General features: G+C 39.0%; 1 protein-coding gene and 1 pseudogene across 1 annotated transcript in view; one reads left to right on the top strand and one right to left on the bottom strand.

Annotated features, from left to right (window-relative positions):
- ADAMTSL3 (ADAMTS like 3) overlaps positions 1–22,989 on the top strand; it is a 373,694-nt gene that overhangs the window by 8,798 nt on the left and 341,907 nt on the right.
- The window catches only part of LOC114904998, a 50,122-nt pseudogene that overhangs the window by 5,712 nt on the left and 21,421 nt on the right, over positions 1–22,989 (bottom strand).

Below are 22,989 nucleotides of genomic sequence, written 5' to 3'. Positions count from 1 at the left end.
CACCAGAGGTGGAGTCCGAGCAGAAAGACCTAAACTTGTCCTGGAGGCAGACTCCACCTTATTACCAAGTTGCCGGAGTTATCCAATAGTTACAGAGTCATTGCATAGAGCTGGTGAGAATCCAGTGGGAGAATGAAAGGGAGCTCTTTCCTTGTTTGTTGTCTGTGACACCTACACTCCCTTTTCTCTTCTACCTCTCTGACCTTTCCATCTCAGGCTCTCTTTTTGGCTCGTCTCTGGCTCTCTTTAAAAGCTGCTTTATTCCAGAGTTCTGCCCTTTGCCCTCTTCTTCTCTCTCCACGCGCTGTCCCCAGGCAGCCTCAATCATTCTGCTGGTTCTCTCTCCAGAAGCTCCTGCCTGGGGTTATCACCGGAGGACCCAGGTCTCATAATGATTCAGGCTTTCACATTTAGGCTTTTGATGTTCTCTTCAAATAGGATTATATATATACATTGAAAATATAAAAAAACTGTCTATTACTCTACATCAACTGTTAAATGTAAACACTGAAAATAGAACACAATTTTGATAGCTTAGTTTTGGCCTTCCTCCCTTCCTTCCTCCCTCCTTCTCTCTTTTTCCTTCTTTCTCTGTCTCTCCCTCCCTCCCTTCCTTCCTTCCTTCTTTCCTTTCTTCCTTCCTTCCTTCCCTTCTTTCTTCTCGGTAACCTCACTAAAATGGAAGATGCCCAGTATCTCTGAGAGGCTTCTGTCAGCCTCTTCCATGAGCTGCAGACCAGTATATCTGTGAGCTGCTACTTACCTCCACCAGGATATTCCTTGCGGGCCTCAGACACAATATTTCCTAAATGGAAATCCTCACCACCCACCCAGCTCTGTGTCAGTGCCTGGATTCTCCATCTTCTAGTCACTTGACCCAGAATCCTGGGGCCACTCTAGATGCCTTCTTCTCTGTTGCCCCTGCCCTGTACCCATCCGGCCACTAACTTCCATTTGTTCCATCTCAGAAATATCTCTTAGGGACTTCCCTGGTGGTCCAGTGGTTAAGACTTCACCTTCCAATGCAGGGGATGTGGGTTCGATCCCTGGTCAGGGAGCTAAGATCCCACATGCCTTGCGGCCAAAAAACCAAAACATAAAACAGAAGAAAATTGTAACAAATTCAATAAAGACTTTAAAAAAAGAAAGAAAGAAATGTCTCTTCAATCTGTTTTGTCCTCTTTGTTTCCACTGACACTGTATGTCTGAAGAGTAGGGTATTTGACAGCATGGGGTATGAAATAAGGATGAACAAAGATAGTTTGTGGCTACACTGGGGACGACCTTGCTGAGCGCACTAAATAAATTAATGATAAAGAGGACTTGATTCAATGGGCAGCATGGAGTCCTGTGGGCGTTGACCAGGAGGTGATGGGAGACACCAGTAAGACTCCATTGGACCACTGGGAACACACTTGAGTGAAAGATAAACTTGGGATGCCGCTGGCACCAGTGCAGGTTGGGACTGATGAGAACTTCAGCTCAGTTCGCAAGAGAGCATGGGGCCATGGGGAGGGGGATGTAGTCCTCAGCAAGAGGATGTGATTATGGGCACCATTTAGAACCTGAAGGGATAGAACTTGACAAGTGATTATGTGGGACTGAGAGAGAAAGAGGGAAGAATTGAAGATTCCTTTAGGTTCTGAGCTAGTTTTAGGGACACACGAAAATTCACCCTGATCTTGTGAAATTGTCAGTTATGTTTGAGAGAGTAGCTTCAGGGGAAGCTGTGGATTGCAAAATGTGAGGAACTGAATAAGCCTCTTTAATAAGTTGTGCTGGGAAAACTGGGCAGTTACATGTAAAAGCATGAAATCAGAACACTCCCTAACACCATACACAAAAATACACTCAAAATGGATTAGACACTTAAGTGTAAGGCCAGACGCTATAAAACTCTTAGAGGAAAACAGGCAGAACACTCTATGACATAAATCACAGCAAGATCACCTCCTAAAGAAACAGAAATAAAACCAAAAATAAACAAATTGGACCTAGTGAAACTTAAAAGCTTTTGCACAGCAAAGGAAACCATAAACAAGACGAGAAGACAACCCTCAGAATGGGAGAAGATATTTGCAAAGGAAGAAACTGACAAAGGATTAATCTCCAAAATATACAAGTAGCTCATGCAGCTCAGTATCAGAAAAACAACCCAATCCAAAAATGGGCAGAAGACGTAAATAGACATTTCTCCAAAGAAGATATACAGATGGCAAACAAACAAATGAAAGGATGCTCAACATCATTAATCATTAGAAAAATGCAAATCAGAACCACAGTGAGATATCACCTCACACCAGTCAGAATGGCCATCATCACAAAATCTACAAACAATGCTGGAGAGGGTGTGGAGAAAAGGGAACACTCTTGCACTGCTGGTGGGAATGTGAATTGATACAGCCACTGTGGAGAACAGTATGGAGGTTCCTTAAAAAACTAGAAATAGAACTACCAGACTACCCAGCAAATCCCACTACTGGGCATATACCCAGAGAAAACCATAATTCAAAAAGACACATGCACCCCAATGTTCATTGCAGCTCTATTTACAATAGTCAGGACATGGAAGCAACCTAAGTGTCCATCGACAGATGAATGGATAAAGAAGATGTGGCACCTATATACAATGGAGTATTACTCAGCCATAAAAAGAAACGAAATTGAGTTATTTGTAGTGAGGTGGGTGGACCTAGGGTGTGTCATACGGAGTTAAGTAAGTCAGAAAGAGAAAAACAGGTACTGTATGCTAATATATATATGGAATCTAAAAAAAAAAAATGGTTCTGAAGAACCTAGGGGCAGGACAGGAATAAAGACGCAGATGTAGAGAATGGACTGGAGGACACAGGTAGGGGGAAAGGTAAGCTGGGACGAAGTGAGAGAGTAGCATTGACATATATGCACTACCAAATGTAAAGTAGATAGCTAGTGGGAAGAAGCTACATAACACAGGGAGATCAGCCCAGTGCTTTGTGACCACCTAAAGGGGTGGGATAGGGAGGGTGGGAGGGAGACGCAAGAGGGAGGGGATATGGGATGTATTTATATGTATAGCTGATTCACTTTGTTATACAGCAGAAACTAACACATCATTGTAAAGCAATTATACTCCAATAAAGATGTTAAAAAAAAAAAAGGAAATATGTAATACTCTTTGAGAAGGAAACAGGATCATTAGGAAGTTTCTTCTGAGCAAAGTGAACACTTCAGTATATATGCACTGCAAAGGGAGGCAGCAAGGAGAAAGGGAGGGATTAAAGATCCAGGAGGAAAAAACCAATTGTATGCAGTTATTTCATAACAGAGAAAAAAAAAAGTAGGCAGTGTTTCCCCTCTGCATTGCTAATGGATCCTAAAGCAGCAGAGCTAACATCTTTGGAAACCACATTTCAAGGTTTCTGATTGTGATTGCTCTCAGTTTATTTTTACAAAGATGCTAATTTCCGTAAATAGCATGGAAGCATAAAGCAATTTCCTCTCCCAAGTATTTTATGCAATTACTTTCTGGAATTTGTCAGCACTGAACAGCTCCAGCTAATGTATGCTATAAATTATTGTGGTCAAATGCTCAGAAATTCATTGTTCTCCAAGCCTTCAGTTACAAATATAATAGCATGTTAGTTTGAAAAAAAATTTTTAAAAGGAAGAATTACTCTATCTTATTAATAAAAACTCATTTATAGTATTAAAGGACTTTTTAAACTCTCTTTTGAAATTTTCATTTTCCCCCTGATTTAAAAACATAAACATATTCATTATAAAAAAATGTGGAAAACGCAGGAAAGGACAAAGATGAAAAAAACCACCTTTCATTCTAACAGTTGTTAGGATCTTGTTGCGTACATTTCCAATATTCTTCTTAGAATATTAACATTTATATGTATCTTTTAAAAAGTGGTTACACTGTATTTTGATTATAGCTTTGTAAAGATTTAACAACATGAGGAATATTTCTGCATGTCATTAGATATTTTTATATTTATTATAATATTTAATGTCTTCATAGTATTGCGTCATTTGGTGTGCTATATTTTATTAACTAATTCTTTTACTGCTGAACATTTAAATTCATCAGTTTTTTGCTGTTGCAAATAATGCTGCTATGAAAATATGTTTGCAGATCCATCTTTGCTCGCATTTATGATTATTTCCTTTGAATACATTTCTAGGAAAATATTTATTGAAGCATAATCTTGGGGTCAAAAGCTATGTGCAGTTTTAAGACCTTTGATTTATACTATCAAGTTGCCTTTCAGAAAGCGTCTATCAATGTGTACTCTTTGCAATAGTTGGCAATATAAGATTTAAGGCAATCTTAGTATTGAGAGATTCTTAAAAATACTTTTGGGCCATTTGTATTACTGCTTTTGTGTATGGTCTCCTTGAGACATTAGAAATAGAATAAAAGATTTTACCTTCATATTTTTGCCTATTTTTCTACTGAGAATTTCTCATTAATTTGTATGTGGCTTTTTATATGTAAAGAATATGAGTCTTTTGTCTTTAATATGCTGCAAATAATTTCCCCATTTTGTCATTAATATTTTAATTTTATTTATGTTTTTGATAAATTGACATTTAAAATTTTCAAGTCACCTAGTCTAGGAGTCTCAATTTAAGAATTCTTTGCCTTTGCATCATGCTTAGAAATAAACTCCTACTGAGAGAAAATAGGTGTAATCTATGTTTTCTTCTAGTCTTATATTTCTTTTTAAACATTAAAATTTCTGTCAGTTGCTTCCTGTGCTAATATCATACTTTTAAAGTTCTTATAGCTTTGTAATGTGTTTAGTAACTACTAAGGCATGACTCTTCTCTTCAGTATTATAGTTTTGACCAGTCCAGAAGGTCTTTAAAGTTATTTGGGCAAGTTCCAAGAACAAAAACCCTGTTGCTTTCAATGGCAATGGCATAATGGAGGTGTAACAAGTTCCTTCCCTCAAAACTATATAAAACAAACAAACAGCAACAAAAAGAATGAAGTTTATCTCCATTAAAACAAGGAGATGGTACCTGTTTGTAAACATGAACTCTGAAGTACTGTTTTCTGAGTACTGTGAAATCTAGACCTGAGTGAGAGAGGACCCTGCAGGCTGACATGTGTCTCCTTGCATTCTGAGCAGGACAGAGGTTTCCCTAACGATGACTGTCACAAATTGTGCCTATCTAGTAAACTTTTGGTAAGAAGAGTGAAATTGGGGGCCTTGATGGGACACAAAAATAAATGGGTATTGTCCCCAAAGAGGCCTGGTTTGACACCAAAAATGGCAAGGGACATAGAGTTGAAGGGGAGAATTGCTGACACAGAATTTTTATCATCTAGTTGTACAACATAACCTCCTACAGGGAGAGACCACAGAAGGTGGAGTGGGATAACGTAGGGAGGAAGAAAACAGCACTTTTCTGACCAAAATGCTGTGGAGTAAGGGGGTTTCTCGAGAACCTCCCTGACTGTTGGATGTTGAAAATAAAAGGAAGGTGTAGCTCTAGAGAAAAGGAAAGCACGTCTTTAGTAAGAGAAAGAGCCCGACAACGGTGCAGAATCGAAGCTGTGGACTAGTCTCACCCCCTGTCTCATACCTCATGTCCTCCTCCTGCCGTTTTTCAGCAAACAGCCGATCCCATTACAAACAACAGAAATAGAGCGTGTGCAATGGAGTAAGCAACTGGGAACACGCTAGACAGAGTGGGTCTCCTATAAGATGAAGTAGAAAACAAACATACACGTGATTATAGAAAAATGGTAACAAAGGAGATCTAACATACGTTAATATTTCTTAAAAAGAACAGGAAAAAATTCAACAATATAATCAAAGAAAGCTTTTCCCAGTCTTTTTCTTAAGCTCTTTGTCAATATTGATTCTGTATTTTTTGTCATTGAGTATTACTGAAGAGAACTCTGGCCAATCTGATTTTGAACCCTTGTATGTGCCTCACTTCGTCTGCCATGATGCGTACATGACTTCTTCCTTATTCCAAAGTCCATATTTTCATCTGGACATATTGTAAATAATTTTTAATCTTCATAAGCATGTGTGCATGTGTTTCAGGAAAGGTTTTTTAATGTGGTCCTCAAATCTGTAATGTTTTTACAGTTTTTGCCATTTTTTTCCTAAGCTTACTTTTTCTGTTGTCTTAAAATGTTTTCTTTAAATTCTTGTATTTCTTCCTGAACTTTTTTAAAGCAAGATCAGGTTGTTCATAATTTATTTGTGATTTTTTTTGGGGGTAACTTATCTAGAGATATGTGTTCATTGATTGCATTTTGCTTATATTTGTTTCTGTTTTTTAAAATTTGTATGCATTGATCTTGTGAGGGTTCTGTTCTGACAGGGATCCTCTTTTCAATGGGGCTCTGCTCCATGGGTCTTTCATCCTTCTTCTTAGATGAGCAGGCTGAGAAGAACATGTTCTTCTCATGGTGATAAAAGAGACACATGAGAGCAAGTCCAAAGGCATAAGGGTCTTTCTTATGCAGTCTGCTTGTGTCATTTCTGTAAAACCCCACTGGCTGAAGCAACTCACATAGCTGAAGACACAGTCAGAGGTAGGGACAGAGCAGGTTGTATGGCCAAGTCCAAAATTATTGGGGTGGGCTGGATAAAGAAGATGTGGTACATATATACAATGGAATATTACTCAGCCATAAAAAGGAATGAAATAGTGCCATTTGCAGAGATGTGGATAGACCTTAGAGAGTGTCATACAGAGTGAAGTAAGTCAGAAAGAGAAAAACAAATATCATATAACATCACTTGTATGTGGAATCTAGAAAAATGGTACAGATGAACTTATTTGCAAAGCAGAAATAGAGATACAGATGTAGAGAACAAACTTACGGATACCAAAGGGGGAAGGGGGGTGGGATGAATTGGGAGACTGGGGTTGACACATATACGCTGCTACATATAAAATAGATAACTAATGAGAACCTACTGTATAGCACAGGGAACTCTACTCAGTGCTCTGTGGTGACCTAAATGGGAAGGAAATCTAAAAAAGAGGAGATATGTGTATACGTATAACTGATTCATTTTGCTATACAGCAGAAAGTAACACAACATTGTAAAGCAACTATACTCCAATAAAAATTAATTAAAATATTAAAAAAATAGAACTGACTAAATTCTAAGCCTCCCCCCAAAGAACCCTCACAAAATTATTGGGGTGGGCAAGTCTGCTCCTCCCCTAGAGATCATATGTATGTGTGGGGTGAGGGGTAGGAGTGAATATTTTTGAATAATTAATCTACTCTAATCTGGCAAAGCCAGGTTTTTCATTGAGGCAGTATAGCGCCAGAGAGCATAGTTGAGTTGCTACACTCACACCACCATCACAAACTAACATTACTGATTTGGGAAGAGTCGGCACTAATGAGGAATTGTAGCCAAGTCTCACCTCGTGACGTGAAGCCAGCTTTACTTCATGAGATAGGTGTTCCTCTTGGATAGGGGGGCTATGATACCTTCCTTCCCATCTTACTCATAACTTTAACTCTAGCCTTAAATCTTAGTCTGTTGCAAGTAGAAGTCTAGAAATTGATTCCTCTCAATCCCCTAGTTCAGTGTTACTTCAGCTTTTTGACTGAAAAAACCCACAGGAGGAAGTGCATTTTACATCATGACTCAATGCATGTACACATCTATGCATTCATATTTTTGGAACAAAAGTTTCAAGAAACAGTGCTAATTCTTTCCATGAGTGGTTCACTGTGATACCTGTTTTTATATCCACTCCATTCCAGTTGACTCTATGACAGAATGACTGGTTAAGACCCAATTAACTTCATCACCTACTCATGGGCTATATTTACAGTTTGAAAAAAAACACTGCCCTAGTTAATAGACCCCATTCTCCATCGACTTTTGTGTGTGTTGATTTTCCTCCTCTGATATTTGGCTGGAGGGAGGGGGTTGATAAATGAGGCTCCTAGTACAGCTTCCGAATTCTGATTGGCCATCACCTAGTGTAGCTCTGCTTTCCTGGGGCTCTATGTTCCCCCACGCAACCAACTACTGCCAATAGTGTCCATTTAAAGCTACAATTTCCAATATGCTTGGTCACTAGGGTTCTTCAGAGCTATCTAGATTATCATATTCTTTTACTCGTATGACCTGCTAACATGATGAATCATATTAATAGGTTTCCTAATATTGAATCATCCTTTTGTTCCCGGCATTAACTGTGCTTGGCCATGATATACTGTCTTTTTAATATTCAGCTGGATTTGGCTTGCAAATATTTTGTTGAAAAGTACTACATCTGTATTCATAAGTAATGTTGGTTGGTACTATATTTTCCAGGTTTTTAATATAAAAATGTTTGTTAACTTTATAAAATGGATTGAAACATTTTCCATCTTTTTCTCTTTTCTGGATCAGTTTAGCACAGGGATAAGCTATTCTTTGAAGGTTTGAAAGTAAAATAAATAGTAAAATTTTACCTTGATAGTAAAAATAAATGGGGCCCAGAACATTTTGGGGCAAGTAATTCTTTGACAACTTTTAAAAGCTTTTTATAGGATTATTGGATTATTCAGGTTTTTCCCACTTCTTTAATCAATTTTGGTAATTAACCTTTTCCTAGAAACCTTCTATGCAATCAAAAGTTAAAAATTTGGTAGGACAGCAAAGGGGAGTATTTTGTAATTTTTCAAACTTCTTTTTATTATTTTGCTTTAATTTCTGATTTATTTTTCTTGAGAGTATGCAGAAAGTTTTGTTTTTAAGTGCTCAATTTTATGAATGTTGCAAGGATACTTAACAGTTTGACATTTTTCTGAATTTCCATGGATAATGGACAATACATTTTATTCTCTGTATTAAGGAATGTTGTTCTCGTATCCCCACTCTCTTTCTTCATTGTTCCTTTCTGTCTGCTCACTCCCCACACCAATTCCTATTTAGTTCTAGGCGGGAACAGTCTATCTTTTCTTTTTCCCCTTGGCTATTACTGATCTTTGTCTTTAGGAACTTAGCAACTTCTTGTCTAGCCGGTTTTTGTAAACACAGATGGTTCTCTCCTTAAGAGGAATAATAGGTCCAGGTGTTGGGTAAGATTGAACTAAGCTTCCCCATTTTCTGATCTTGCTTCTGGGTTGTTTTTTTAGTTTTTCCAATAGGATCAATAATGAAATCTTCAACATTTTTATACACATATATTTTTATTTATTACCAAGTTGTGCCAGTTCACACTCCCGCTAGTAGTCCGGGAGAGTGCCCTTCTCTCTACATACTCACCAGCATTTGATATCACTCAAAATTGTTGTCAGTTTAGTAGCAGTCCAGACATTTTAAACTCTGTCACCCTTAAATCCGGATAGAAATGGCCACCTTGGTTATCAGAGCAGGGAATTCTGAGGGTTGGTGTGGCTCATTTAGAGATACCTTTTAAGCTAGTTATAAAGTGAATAAGAGATGAGTCTATAATTTATGAAAAGAGAGACCCATATACATTAAAGTCCCCAAATAAGGCACCAGAAAGGGAGGGGGATAAAATTATAAGCAAAACTTGGTGGTGCTCAGTGGTATCTGGGGGACAAGACTCCAGGTGAGATTGGCAGGGAGAAAGCACTGTCCAAATCCTCTGTGGGGGTGAAGGCAGGGCCTGTGAAGACGCTCTTCCTGCTTGGTTTGGTTCTCCGTGAGGCTGGAGGATGACCTTCCCCTTTGCTGGGATGGAAGGTTGAAGCCAGCGGTGGAAAGGAGCCAGCCTGTACGTGAGGGGCATGTCTGCCTTTCTGGAGGAAGCGTTGCTCATTTGTTGGCAATAATTGCAGTCACCCTTCGCTGAGGTTGAGAGAGAAGAGAGGGGGGAATTTCTGGGATGGGCAGAGTGAAGCAGGTCCAAAGCCCTGTGGCTGTTCAAATGAAATTCCTTTCAGTGCACACACTTCACACTGAGAATGCAGAGCCTCCTTTCCATGGAGCAGTGGTTGGTAGGACACCAGCAACTATTACTCCCTCCCCCGATGGCCCTCTGATGAAAGCAGGCCCTCCCAGGACCCCAGCCAGGCCTTTGCCTCGCTCCTCAGGACAGGCTTGATGGCGTTGCATCTCAGAGGTAGCCCAGTGGCTCTGAACTGACCTATAAGCCCTCCTTCCCATCCTTGGGAGGTCCAGCATGTGGCAGGCATCATTGTTCACGGCTTTTGGGGTGGAGCACTTGTGCTGCACACTCTGTAAACACTTTCTGGGATGCATTAGCAGCTTCCATTGTCAGAGCCAGGAAAACATTTGGTGCATGGAGTGGGGAAGGAACACGTGGAGTGGCAGGCGGCCGTGCTCTGGCGGGCTCTGTTCAGTCCCTGATGTGGGGAGGCTGCTTACCTCGGTGGTGCCCACTGTACATCTGGCTGATGCCTGGTGGATCCTTAGTGAGGTACTTAGCAACCAGACACTTTTTTTCTGCTTTTTAAAATTTTTTATTTTGTTGTTTTTTATTTTTTTAATTAATTAATTTTTTTTTTGGCGGTACGCGGGCCTCTCACTGTTGTGGCCTCTCCCGTTGCGGAGCACAGGCTCTGGACGTGCAGGCTCAGCGGCCATGGCTCACGGGCCCAGCCGCTCCGCGGCATGTGGGATCTTCCCAGACCGGGGCACGAACCCGTGTCCCCTGCATCAGCAGGCGGACTCTCAACCACTGCGCCACCAGGGAAGCCCTGTTGTTTTTTAAATTAATTTTTATTGGAGTATAGTTGCTTTACAATGTTGTGTTAGTTTCTGCTGTACAGCAAAGTGAATCAGCTATACGTATACATATATCCCCTCTTTTTTGGATTTCCTTCCCATTTAGGTCACCACAGAGCGTTGAGTAGAGTTCCCTGTGCATACAGCAGGTTCTCATTAGTTATCTATTTTATACATAGTAGTGTATATATGTCAGTCCCAATCTCCCAGTTCATCCCACCCCGCTGCCCTTACCCTCTTGGTAACTGTACGTTTGTTCTCTATGTCTGTGTCTATTTCTGCTTTGCAAATAAGTTCATCTCTACCATTTTTCTAGATTCCACATATAAGTGATATTATGTGATATTTGTTTTTCTCTGTCTGACTTACTGCACTCTGTATGACAGTCTCTAAGTCCATCCACATCTCTGCAAATGGCACTATTTCATTCCTTTTTATGGCTGAGTAATATTCCATTGTATATATGTACCACATCTTCGATATCTATTCCTCTGTCGATGGACATTTAGGAGCAACCAGACACTTTGAAAGACAACTGAAAGATTTGGTTGGGGGGAAGGGGAACAGCCCAACCCATGCTAGGGAATGAACCAGCCACACTTTATTATATAGTTAAGTGATAAAAGTAATAGATAGGCACATACACTTATGTGTACACAGACAGAGCAGTACAGATGATATGCTGATATAACCCTCAGTCTTTCCTCAGTGGGTCTTTGGTGAATCCCTTGACTGTGACAGGCCACGTGCCTCTGTCCTTTTTGGCCTCACTGCTAATGTGTTCCTATCTTGTCAGTTGATCTTCTTTGATGCCCACCCCAGGACACAAGGTGTATCATCAAGGAAGCCTTGGCTCCCAAGGTTCTTCCTTGGCCAGCACAGATAGATGTTGAGTTCTTTCCACTTCAGCAATTACCAAGGGAAGCTTGTCTTTCAAAAGACACATGGCACACAGGACACGGGTATCTTTTTTTTGACCGTCATGTGGAAGTACTCACTGAGCTCAGAGCTTTGTTGTGTAATATAAGACTGTGGGATTAGCACATAATTCTGAGATTCAGTGAATGAATCCATCAACTGACAGTCCCTGATGAGGTCAAGAAAGAAAGTGATCTTAATGAAAACTAATATGAGACTAGAGTTGGCAGTAATAGTGCAAATGGAGCCCTAATCTGTGTTCAATATTTATAACTCATAGATTCTTTTTTCGTTGATAGTGAGTATATATAAAGGAGTTTTCACTTCTTTGGTATGTTAGAATTCCTTTTATGGGATATGTGGTTCATGAATATTTTCTCCTGGTCTATAGCTTGATTTTTTATCCTCTTATTAGCATCTTTTGAAGAATAAAAGTTTTAAATTTTGATAAAGTCCAACTTATCATTTTTTTCATTTGTGGATGATGGTGTTTGGTGTTATGGCTAAGAACTCTTTGCTAGGTCCTGAAGATTTTCTGCTGTGTTTTGTTCTAAATGTTTTATAGTTTTACAGTTAAGTTTGTGATCCATTTTGAATTAATTTTTGTATAAGGTGTAAGGTTAAGGTCAAGACTCAGTTTCGCCTGTGGATGTCCAATTGTTTCAGCATTAGAGCAAGACTGTCCTTCTTCCACTGAATTACTTTTTAAAAAATATTTATTTATTTATTTATTTATTTTCAGCTGCATTGGGTCTTTGTTGCTGCGCGTGGGCTTTCTCTAGTTGCAGCGAGCAAGGGCTATGCTTCGTTGCGGTGCGGGGGCTTCTCATTGCGGTGGCTTCTCTTGTTGTGGAGCATGGGCTCTAGGCACACGGGCTTCAGTAGTTGTGGCACGCAGGCTCAGAAGTTGTGGCTCGCGGGCTCTAGAGCACAGGCTCCGTAGTTGTGGCGCATGGGCTTAGTTGCCCTGTGGCCTGTGGGATCTTCCCGGACCAGGGCTCGAACCCATGTCCCCTACATTGGCAGGAGGATTCTTAACCACTGCGCCACCAGGGAAGTCCCACTGAATTACTTTTGCTTCTTTGTCAAAAATCAACTGGGAGTATTTCTGTGGGTCTGTTTCCAGACACTTTATTTTGTTCACATTGAACTATGTGTTTACCCCTCCTCCAGCACCATGGTATCTTTATTACTGTAGCTATATAGTAAGTATTAAATTTGAGTACAATTATTCCTCTCGCTTTACTCTTCCTTTATCAAAATTATTTTAGCTATTCTTTTGCTTTTTCATATAAACTTTTGAATAAACTCGTCTATGTATACAAAAAATCTTGCTGGAATTTTGATAGGAATTGTGTTAAACCTATTGATTGGTTTGGGGAGGATTCACATCTTTACTGTGTTGAGTCTTCCAACCCATGAACATGGTCTGTTTCTTTATTATTTAGATCTATTTTGGCTTCTTTCATAAGTGTTCTGTAAAATTCTGAACATGTCTTTTTATATGTGTACCTAAATATTTCATATTTTTTGGAGTGGTTATAAATGGTGTGGGGTTTTTCGTTTCATTATCCACATGTTATTTGCTAAAACACAGAAATACAATGGAATTCTGTGTGTTGCTTTTGTATGCTGCAACCATTCTAAACTTACATGTTAGTTCTAGGAGGTTTTTGGTAGATTCCTTGGGATTTTCTATGCAGACAGTGTGGTGTAAGGCCTAAAATTAAGGCCCAGTATTTTGTGCTGCCTTGATATCTGGCGAACCCAGGGTGGCCTTGAATGCATATCTGCCAGTTCCCCTCCCCACTCTGCTCCCGTGGATATGGTCTCCTAGACAAACAACCTTCCTTATGTAGGGGTCCAGGCAGAGTTCCTAGTTATAACTGAGTAGTGAGTTTCAGTTCCCTGCAGCCTGTGGAATTGTTCAAACAAGCCAACCACATCCTCCTGAGAGAACCAGAGGCCACCTCACTCTCTTGATACTACAAAGCCTGCCTCCCTTGTTCCTGCTTGTTTATTCTGTCCTGAGTGAACTGCTATGGGGCCCTGTATGGCATGCGGTATGCTCTTCCCTTGGGCTGTGAGTGTATGTGATTAACAGACTGTTGTCTGTCTCATCTGTCCAGTGTCATATGTTGTGTATTTGGCCGCTCCTATAACCATAGGGTGGGAATCCCTCCCTCATGAATAAGGTGAATAGGAGGTGATTAAACAGACAATGATGTCATTTATAAATAAGGACAGTTTATTTCTTTTCAATTTGTGTGCCTTTGTTTTCTTTTCTTACCTTATTGTGCTGGCTGTCACTTCCAGTTCTGTGAATAAGAGTGGTGAGAGTGGGCATCCCACCTTATTCCTGATCTCTGGGAGAAAACATTTAGCCTTTCATCATTAAGTATGACATTGCCTGTAGATCATTGTTCTTTATTAAGTTGAGGAAGTTCTTCTCTGTTCCTGGTTTGCTAAGAATTTTTATCATGAATAAGTGTTTAATTTTGTCAGATGCTTTTTTCTTTGTCAGTTGATAAGATCTTGTGACTTCTTTAACCTCCTGATTTGGTATATTCTACTGATTGACTTTCAAACAATAAAACAGCTTTGCATTCCTAGAATAAACCACACTAAGTCACGATGTATCATTCTTTTTTATATTGCTGAATTTTATCTTGTTAATACTTTGTTTTGAGGATTTTTGCATCTAAATTCATGAGAGTTATTCACCTGCAGTTTTATTTTTTTGTACTGTCTTTGTCTGATTTTGACATCCAGGTAATACTGTGTTCATAAAATGAGTTGCAGAGTGTTTCCTCCTCTTCTGTTTTCTGGAACAGATTGTGTAGAATTGGTGTTAATTCTTTAAACGTGTGGTAGAATTCTCCAGTGAAAGAAACCGTGTGATCCTGGAGCTTTCTTATTTGACAGGCTTTAAACTATGAACTCAATTTCCTTAATAGTTATAGCACTATTTAGATTATCTTTTTTATGTTGGGTGAATTTTGGTAGTTTCTGTTTTTCAAGGAATAGGCCTATTTCATCTAAATTGTTGAATTTATGCATGTAGAGTGGTTTGTTGTATTCCCTAGTTATCCTTTAATGACTGCAGGCTCTATAATGATATCCTGTTTCATTCCTGATATTGGTAGTTTGTATCATCTCTCTTTATTCTTCGTCAGTCTTGCTTTATTTCTTTGTCAGTTTTTTTTTGTTCTTGACACATTTTGTTGATCTTTTCAAATTATCAGGTTTTTCTTTTCATTGATCTCCTCTACTGTTTTTCTGTTTTCTGTTTCAGTGATTTCTGCTCTTCATTATTTTCTTTCTTCTGGTTGCTTTGTTTTTTATTTTTCCTCTGTTTTCTATTTTCTTGGGGTGGAATTAGATCATCAATTTGAGATCTTTTTTCTAATTTAAGCATTTAGTGCTATAAATTTTTCTTTCTGTAACTTGTTTTGCCATATTCCACAAAATTTGATTTGTTTTAATTTAATTCATTTCTTTGAATTTTTTTGCTTCCTTTGAGCAGTTCTCTCTGACCCATGAATTATTTAGAAATATGTTATTTAGTTTCTATTTGAAGAATTTCCTGTTACCTTTTTGTTACTGATTTCTAGTTTGATTCCACTATGGTCAGAGAACACAATGTATGATTCCAGTTCTTTTAAATTTGTTGAGGTTTGTTTTATGTCCAAAAATATGGTCTATTTTAGTGAATGTTCCATGGGCACTTGAAAAGAATGTGTATTCTGTTATTGTTGGGTAGAGTGTTCTTTAAATGTCAAATAGATTTTGTTGGCTGACAATGTTGTTTAATTCTTTTATGGCTTTGCTGATTTTCTATCTAGTTATCAATCGGTTGCTGAGAGAGTGGTATTGATATCTCCAACTATAAGTGTGAATTTATCTATATTTCCTTTCAGTTTTATCAGTTTTTGCTTTAAGTATTTTGGAGCTCTGTTGTTCGGTGCATACACATTTAGTATTCCTATTTTTTTTGGTGGAATGTTCCTCTATGTCCCTGGGAATTTTCTGTGCTCTGAAGTTTACTTTATCAGCTTTAATGTAGCCACTCCTTTTAAGAAATTACTATTAAATATGCTATTAGCATAATATATTTTTCTTTTACTTTAATATTCTTTTACTTTCAACCCGTCTATGTAATTATACCTGAAGTGATTTCTTATAGAGAGCATATCATTGAGTTGTGTATTTTTTTTTTTAATCCATTCTGCCAGTTTCTATCTGATATATGGTGTATTTGGTGTATTTCAACCATTTGCACTGGAAGTGACTATTGCTGTATTTTAATTATATGCTATATAATTACATGGTATTGTTGTTATAACTATATGTTATATTTGTAGGGTTTTAGTCTGCTATTTTATTGTTTGTTTTCTCTGTCTCTTATTCCTCTGTTTCCTTTTTATTGCCTTCCTGTGGGTTTCTTGAACATTTTTTTTAGAATTACATGTTGATTTATCTGTAGAGGTTTTGAATCTCTCTCTCTTTCCCCCACCCTCTCATGGTTGTGTTATCTTATCACAGACACTTTGAGTGAAGTGTAGAAACTTTACCTCCATTTAGGTTTTACCTTTGCCTGTTTTTAATATGGTAATTGCCTTAAATATGTTCTCTTCATACATTGAGCATCACATCAGATGATATAATTTTTGTTTCAACTTTCAAACATATTTTTTTAAAAAGCTCATGAAGAGAAGGATATTCTATTATCTTTACCCTATTTTCACCCATCACACTGTGATTTCTTCCTTCTTGAAGTTCCAGGTTTCCTTCTGTTATCACTTACCTTCTTTTTTTTTTTTCACATCTTTATTGGAGTATAAATGCTTTACAATGTTGTGTCAGTTCCTGCTGTACAACAAAGTGCATCAGCTATATGTATATACATATCCCCATATCCCTTCCCTCTTGAGCCTCCCTCCCACCCTCCTTATCCCATCCCTCTAGGTCATCACAAAGCACCAAACTGATCTCCCTGTGCTATGCAGCCACTTCTCACTAGCCATCCATTTTACATTTGTTAGTGTATATATGTCAGTGCTACTCTCTCACTTCATCCCAGTTTCCCCTTTCCCCCCTGTGCCCTCAAGTCCATTCTCTAAGTCTGCATCTTTTTTTTTTTCACACACACACACTGTATTTTATTTTTACAAGGGATAAATAAACTGACACCAAACATTGTAAATGGATGACCACAACAAAAGCAACAATGATTGCAATTACCAAACATGAAACACACTCATACTATGTCATAATATTGTAAGTCTGCATCTTTATTCCTCCCTGCCACTAGGTTCATCGGTACTGCTTTTCAAAATTCCATATATATGCATTAGCATACAGGATTTGTTTTTCTCTTTCTGACTTGCTTCACTCTGTGTGACAGATTCTAAGTCCATCCACCTCACTATAAATAACTCAATTTCGTTCCTTTATATGGCTGAGTAATAGTCCATTGTATATATGTGCCACATCTTCTTTATCCATCCATCTGTTGATGGACATTTAGGTTGCTTCCATGTCCTGGCTATGGTAAACAGTGCTGCATTGAACACTGTGGTACATGTCTCTTTTTGAATTATGGTTTTCTCAGGGTATGTGCCCAGTAGTGGGATTGCTGGGTCGTATGGTAGTTCTATTTGTAGTTTTTTAAGGAACCTCCATACTGTTCTCCATAGTGGCTGTATCAATTTACGTTCCCACCAACAGTGCAGGAGAGTTCCCTTTTCTCCACACCATCTCCAGCATTTATTGTTTGTAGATTTTTTGGTGATGGCCATTCTGACTGGTGTGACATGATACCTCACTGTGGTTTTGATTTGCATTTTTCTAATGATTAGACATGTTGAGCATCTTTTCATGTGTTTGTTGGCCATCTGTATGTCTTCTTTGGAGAAGTGTCTATTTAGGTCTTCTGCCCATTTTTGGATTGGGTTGTTTGTTTTTTTGATACTGAGCTGCATGAGCTGTTTGTATATTTTGGAGATTAATCCTTTGTCAGTTTCCTCGTTTGCAAATCTTTTCTCCCATTCTGGGGGTTGTCTTTTCATCTTGTTTATGGTTTCCTTTGCTGTGCAAAAGCTTTTAAGTTTCATTAGGTCCCATTTGTTTATTTTTGTTTTTATTTCCCTTACTCTAGGAGGCGGGTCAAAAAGGGATCTTGCTGTGATTTACGTCATAGAGTGTTCTGCCTATGTTTTCCTCTGAGAGTTTTATAGTGTCTGGCCTTACATTTAGATCTTTAATATTGTTCTGTATGGTGTTAGGAAGTGTTCTCATTTCATGCTTTTACATGTAGCTGTCCAGTTTTCCCAACACCAAGAGGCTGTCTTTTCTCCATTGTATATTCTTGCCTCCTTTGTCAAAGATAAGGTGACCATATGTGCGTGCGTTTATCTCTGGGCTTTCTATCCTGTTCCATTGATCTATCTTTCTGTTTTTGTGCCAGTACCATACTGTCTTGATTACTGTAGCTGTGTAGTATAGTCTGAGGTCAGGAAACCTGATTCCTTCAGCTCCGTTTTTCTTTCTTAAGATTGCTTTGGCTATTCGGGGTCTTTTGTGTTTCCATACAAATTGTAAAATTTTTTGTTCTAGTTCTGTGAAAAATGCCATTGGTAATTTGTTAGAGATTTCATTGAACTTGTAGATTGCTTTGGGTAGTATAGTCATTTTCAAAGTATTGATTCTTCCAATCCAGGAGCATGGTATATCTCTCCATCTGTTTATGTTGTCTCTGATTTCTTACATCAGTGTTTTATAGTTTTCTGAGTACAGGTCTTTTGCCTCCTTCGGTAGGTTTATTCCCAGGTATTTTATTCTTTTTGTTGCGATGTTTGATGGGATTGTTTCCTTAGTTTCTCTTTCTGATCTTTTGTTGTTAGTGTATAGGAATACAAGAGATTTTTGTGCATTAATTTTGTATCCTGCAACCTCACCAAATTCATTGATTAGTTCTAGCAGTTTTCTGTTGGCATCTTTAGGATTCTCTATGTATAGTATCATGTCATCTGCAAACAGTGACTGTTTTACTTCTTCTTTTCCAATTTTTATTCCTTTTATTTCTTTTTCTTCTGTGATTGCCATGGCTAGGACTTCCAAAACTACATTGAATAATGGTGGTGAGAGTGGACATCCTTGTCTTGTTCCTGATCTTAGAGGAAATGCTTTCAGTTTTTCACCATTGTGAATGATGTTTGCTGTAGGTTTGTCATATATGGCTTTTATTATGTTGAGGTAGGTTCCATCTATGCCCACTTTCTGGAGAGTTTTTATCATAAATGGGTGTTAAATTTTGTCAAAAGCTTTTTCTGCATCTATTGAGATGATCATATGGTTTTTATTCTTTAATTTGTTAATATGGTGTACACATTGATTGTTTTGCATATATTGAAGAATTCTTGCATCCCTGGGATAAATCCTATTTGATCATGGTGTATGATCCTGTTAATGTGTTGTTGGATTCTGTTTGCTAGTATTTTGTTGAGGATTTTTACGTCTATATTCGTCAGTGATATTGGTCTGTAATTTTCTTTTTTTGTGATATCTTTGTCTGGTTTTGGTATCAGGGTGATGGTGGCCTCGTAGAATGAGTTTGGGAGTGTTCCTCCCTCTACAGTTTTTTGGAAGAGTTTGAGAGGAATGGATGTTAGCTCTTCTCTAATTATTTGATAGAATTCACCTGTGAAGCCATCTGGTCCTGGACTTTTGTTTGTTGGAAGATTTTTAATTACAGTTTCAATTTCCTTACCTGTGTTTGGTCTGTTTATATTTTCTAATTCTTCCTGGTTCAATCTTGGAAGGTGTACCTTTCCAAGAATTTGTGCATTTCTTCCAGCTTGTCCATTTTATTGGCATATAGTTGCTGTAGTAGTCTCTTATGATCATTTGTATTTCTCTGGTGTCAGTTGTAATCTCTGCTTTTTCATTTCTCATTTTATTGATTTGAGTCCTCTCCCTTTTTTTCTTGATAAGTCTGGCTAAAGGTTTATCAGTTTTGTTTATCTTCTCAAAGAACCAGCTTTTAGTTTTATTGATCTTTGCTATTGTTTCCTTTGTTTCTATTTCATTTATTTCTGTTCTGATATTTATGATTTCTTTCCTTCTACTAACTTTGGGTTTTCTTTGTTCTCCTTTTTCTAGTTGCTTTAGGTGTAAGGTTAGATTGTTTATTTGAGATTTTTCTTGTTTCTTGAGGTGAGCTTGAATTGCTATGAACTTCCCTCTTAGAACTGCTTTTGCTGCGTCCCCATAGGTTTTGCATTGTTGTCTTTTCATTGTCATTTGTTTCTAGGTATTTTTTATTTCCTCTTTGATTTCTTCAGTGATCTCTTGGTTATTTAGCAGCACACTGTTTAGCCTCCATGAGTTTGTGTTTTTTACTGTTTTTTTTTTTCCTGTAATTGATTTCTAATCTCATAACGTTGTGGTTGGAAAATATGCTTGTTATGATTTCAGTTTTCTTAAATTTTCTAAGGCTCGTTTTGTGACCCAAGATGTGATCTATTCTGGAGAATGTTCCATGTGCACTTGAGAAGAAAGTGTATTCTTGCGCTTTTGGGAGGAATGTCAATTAAGTCTATCAATTAAGTCTATCTGGTCTACTCTGTCATTTAAAGCTTGTGTTTCCTTATTTATTTTCTGTCTGGATGATCTGTCTATTGGGGTAAGTGGGGTGTTAAAGTCCCCCAGTATTATTGTGTTACTGTCAATTTTTCCATTTGCTAACAGCAAATGCTGTTATTTGCCTTATGTATTGGGGTGCTCCTGTGTTGGGTGCATAAACACTTATAATTATTATGTTTTCTTCTTGGATTGATCCCTTGATCATTATGTAGTGTCCTTCCTTATCTCTTGTAACCGTCTTTATTTTAAAGTCTATTTTATCTGATATGAGTATTGCTATTCAGCTTTCTTGTGGTTTCCATTTGCATGGAGTATCTTTTTCCATCTCACTTTCAGTATGTCTGTATGTCCCTAAGTCTGAAGTGAGTTTCTTGTAGACAGCGTATATAAGCGTGTTATTTTTTATCCAGTTCAGCCAGTCTGTGTCTTTTGGTTGGAGCATTTAATCCATTTACATTCAAGGTGATTATCTATATGTATGTTCCTATTACCATTTTCTTAATTGATTTGGGTTTGTTTTTGTGGGTCTTTTTCTTCTCTTGTGTTTCCTGCTTAGAGAAGTTCCTTTAGCATTTGTTGTAAAGCTGGTTTGGTGGTGCTGAATTCTCATAGCTTTTGCTTGTCTGTAAAGCTTTTGATTTCTCCATCAAATCTGAATGAGATCCTTGCCAGGTAGACTAATCTTGGTTGTAGGTTTTTCTCTTTCGTCAGTTTAAATATGTCCTGCCACTCCCTTCTGGCTTGGAGAGTTTCTGCTGAAAGATCAGCTGTTAACCTTATGGGGATTCCCTTGTATGTTATTTGTTGCTTTTCCCTTGCTGCTTTTAATATTTTTTCTTTGTATTTAATTTTGGATAGTTTGATTACTATGTGTCTTGGCGTGTTTCTCATTGGGTTTATCCTGTATGGGACTCTCTGCGCTTCCTGGACTTGATTGACAATTTCCTTTCCCATGTTAGGGAAGCTTTCGACTATAATCTCTTCAATTATTTTCTCAGACTCTTTCTTTTTCTCGTCTTCTTCTGGGACCCCTACAGTTTGAATGTTGGTGCGTTTAATGTTGTCCCAGAGGTCTCTGAGACTGTCCTCAAGTCTTTTCATTCTTTCTTCTTTATTCTGCTCCCTGGCAGTTATTTCCACCATTCTATCTTCCAGCTCACTTGTTCGTTCTTCTGCCTCAGTTATTCTGCTATTCATTCCTTCTAGAGTATTTTTAATTTAGTTAATGTGTGGTTCATCACTGTTTGTTTGCTCTTTAGTTCTTCCAGATCCTTGTTAAACTTTTCTTGTATTTTCTCCATTCTGTTTCCGAGATTTTGGATCACCTTTACTATCATTATTCTGAATTCTTTTCAGGTAGGTTGCCTGTTTTGTCTTCATTTATTTGGTCTTGTAGGTTTTTATCTTGCTCCTTTGTCTGTAACATTAGTTTTTCCATTTCTTTCTTTTTTTTTTTTTTAATGGGTGGGGCTGTATTCCTGTCTTTCTAGTTGTTTGGCCTGAGGCGTCCAGCACTGGAATTTGCAGACAGTTGGATAGAACCAGGTCTTGGTGCCGAGATGAAGACCTCTAGGAGGCCTCACTCCAGTTAACATTCCCTGGGGTCTGAGGTTCTCTGTTAGTCCAGTGGTTTGGACTTGGAGCTCCTACCACAGGAGCTCGGGCCTAACCTCAGGCCTGGGAACCAAGATCCTACAAGCTGCGTGGCGTGCCAAAAAAAAAAAAAAAGAAAAAAAAGAAAAACAGGAGCAGTACAATAACAAAGAATCAAAAACAAAATTAGAAAGAAAAACATATATTAGGAAAAATGAAAATATAAATGACTCAACAATGAGTCAACAACAAAGTAAGGCAGAACCCCAATCTGAAAGAGGAAAAAAGAAAGAAATAAAGCCTTGGCTATGGGGTGCTGAGTTTAGGCGGGGGTGGAACTTAGGCAGGGGTGGGGTTTAGGGTGGGGCAAGACCTAGGCGGGGTGTGGGGGTGGGGGAGTGACCTTTGAGTGTGGGGCGGGGCCTAGGCTCAGGACCCTCCAGCCAGAAAAGGCCTTGGGGGGCAGGACCTAGGCGGGACAACATTCAAGCATGGGGTGGGGCCTCTGCTTAGGACCTGCCTGGAAGGGGAGAGGCAGCATGTCCAAAGGGGGACCTTTGGAGTGTGGAGTTCTGGAGTTTGGAGGTAAGGCCCTGGGTGAGGGTGTGTGGGTGGGGTTTAGGCCCAGTGGGTTGGAGGGGTTCTCAGAACGGGTCTCCAAGTGTAAAGGTAGGGCCCTGGGTGCGGGTGTAGGGGTGGGACTTCTGCTCTGCACAGCAGGAGGGAAGCTCCGAGGGCAGAGGATTAGGCCCAGGAGACCAACAGGCTACCCGGTGCCTAAGTGGACAGGGAAAGCACTGGCCGCATTCCCTTCCATTCCTCCATGCACCCTCTCCAGGTCTCCCCCAAGGTCTTCCCAATCCTTGCTGGACCCCTAATGGTGGGTGGGTCTTCTGGGTGTAGGAACTCCTCTCCTGCCCCAGCCGCCCCTCAGGGGAGCCAGTCCCGTAGGTCCGGCCTTTACTTTTGCTCCCCCTTCCCTCCCTCCCACTCCCTCAGGACCCGCATAGCTGAAGGGGGCCTTTGTGGGCAGAGGATCAGGCCTGGGATCTCAGCAGCCTCCTGGGGGGGCGGGGCGCAAGTGGGCAGGGGAAACCTGGCCATACTCCCTTTTGATCCTCTGGCCTCCCAGTCGTCCCCT

The sequence above is a fragment of the Monodon monoceros genome, unplaced genomic scaffold, assembly GCF_005190385.1.
Source record: "Monodon monoceros isolate NGI ecotype Baffin Bay Population unplaced genomic scaffold, NGI_Narwhal_1 Super_Scaffold_21, whole genome shotgun sequence".
In the NCBI taxonomy this organism is placed as follows: Eukaryota; Metazoa; Chordata; class Mammalia; order Artiodactyla; family Monodontidae; genus Monodon; species Monodon monoceros.
This window is presented reverse-complemented; position numbering and strand designations above follow the sequence as displayed.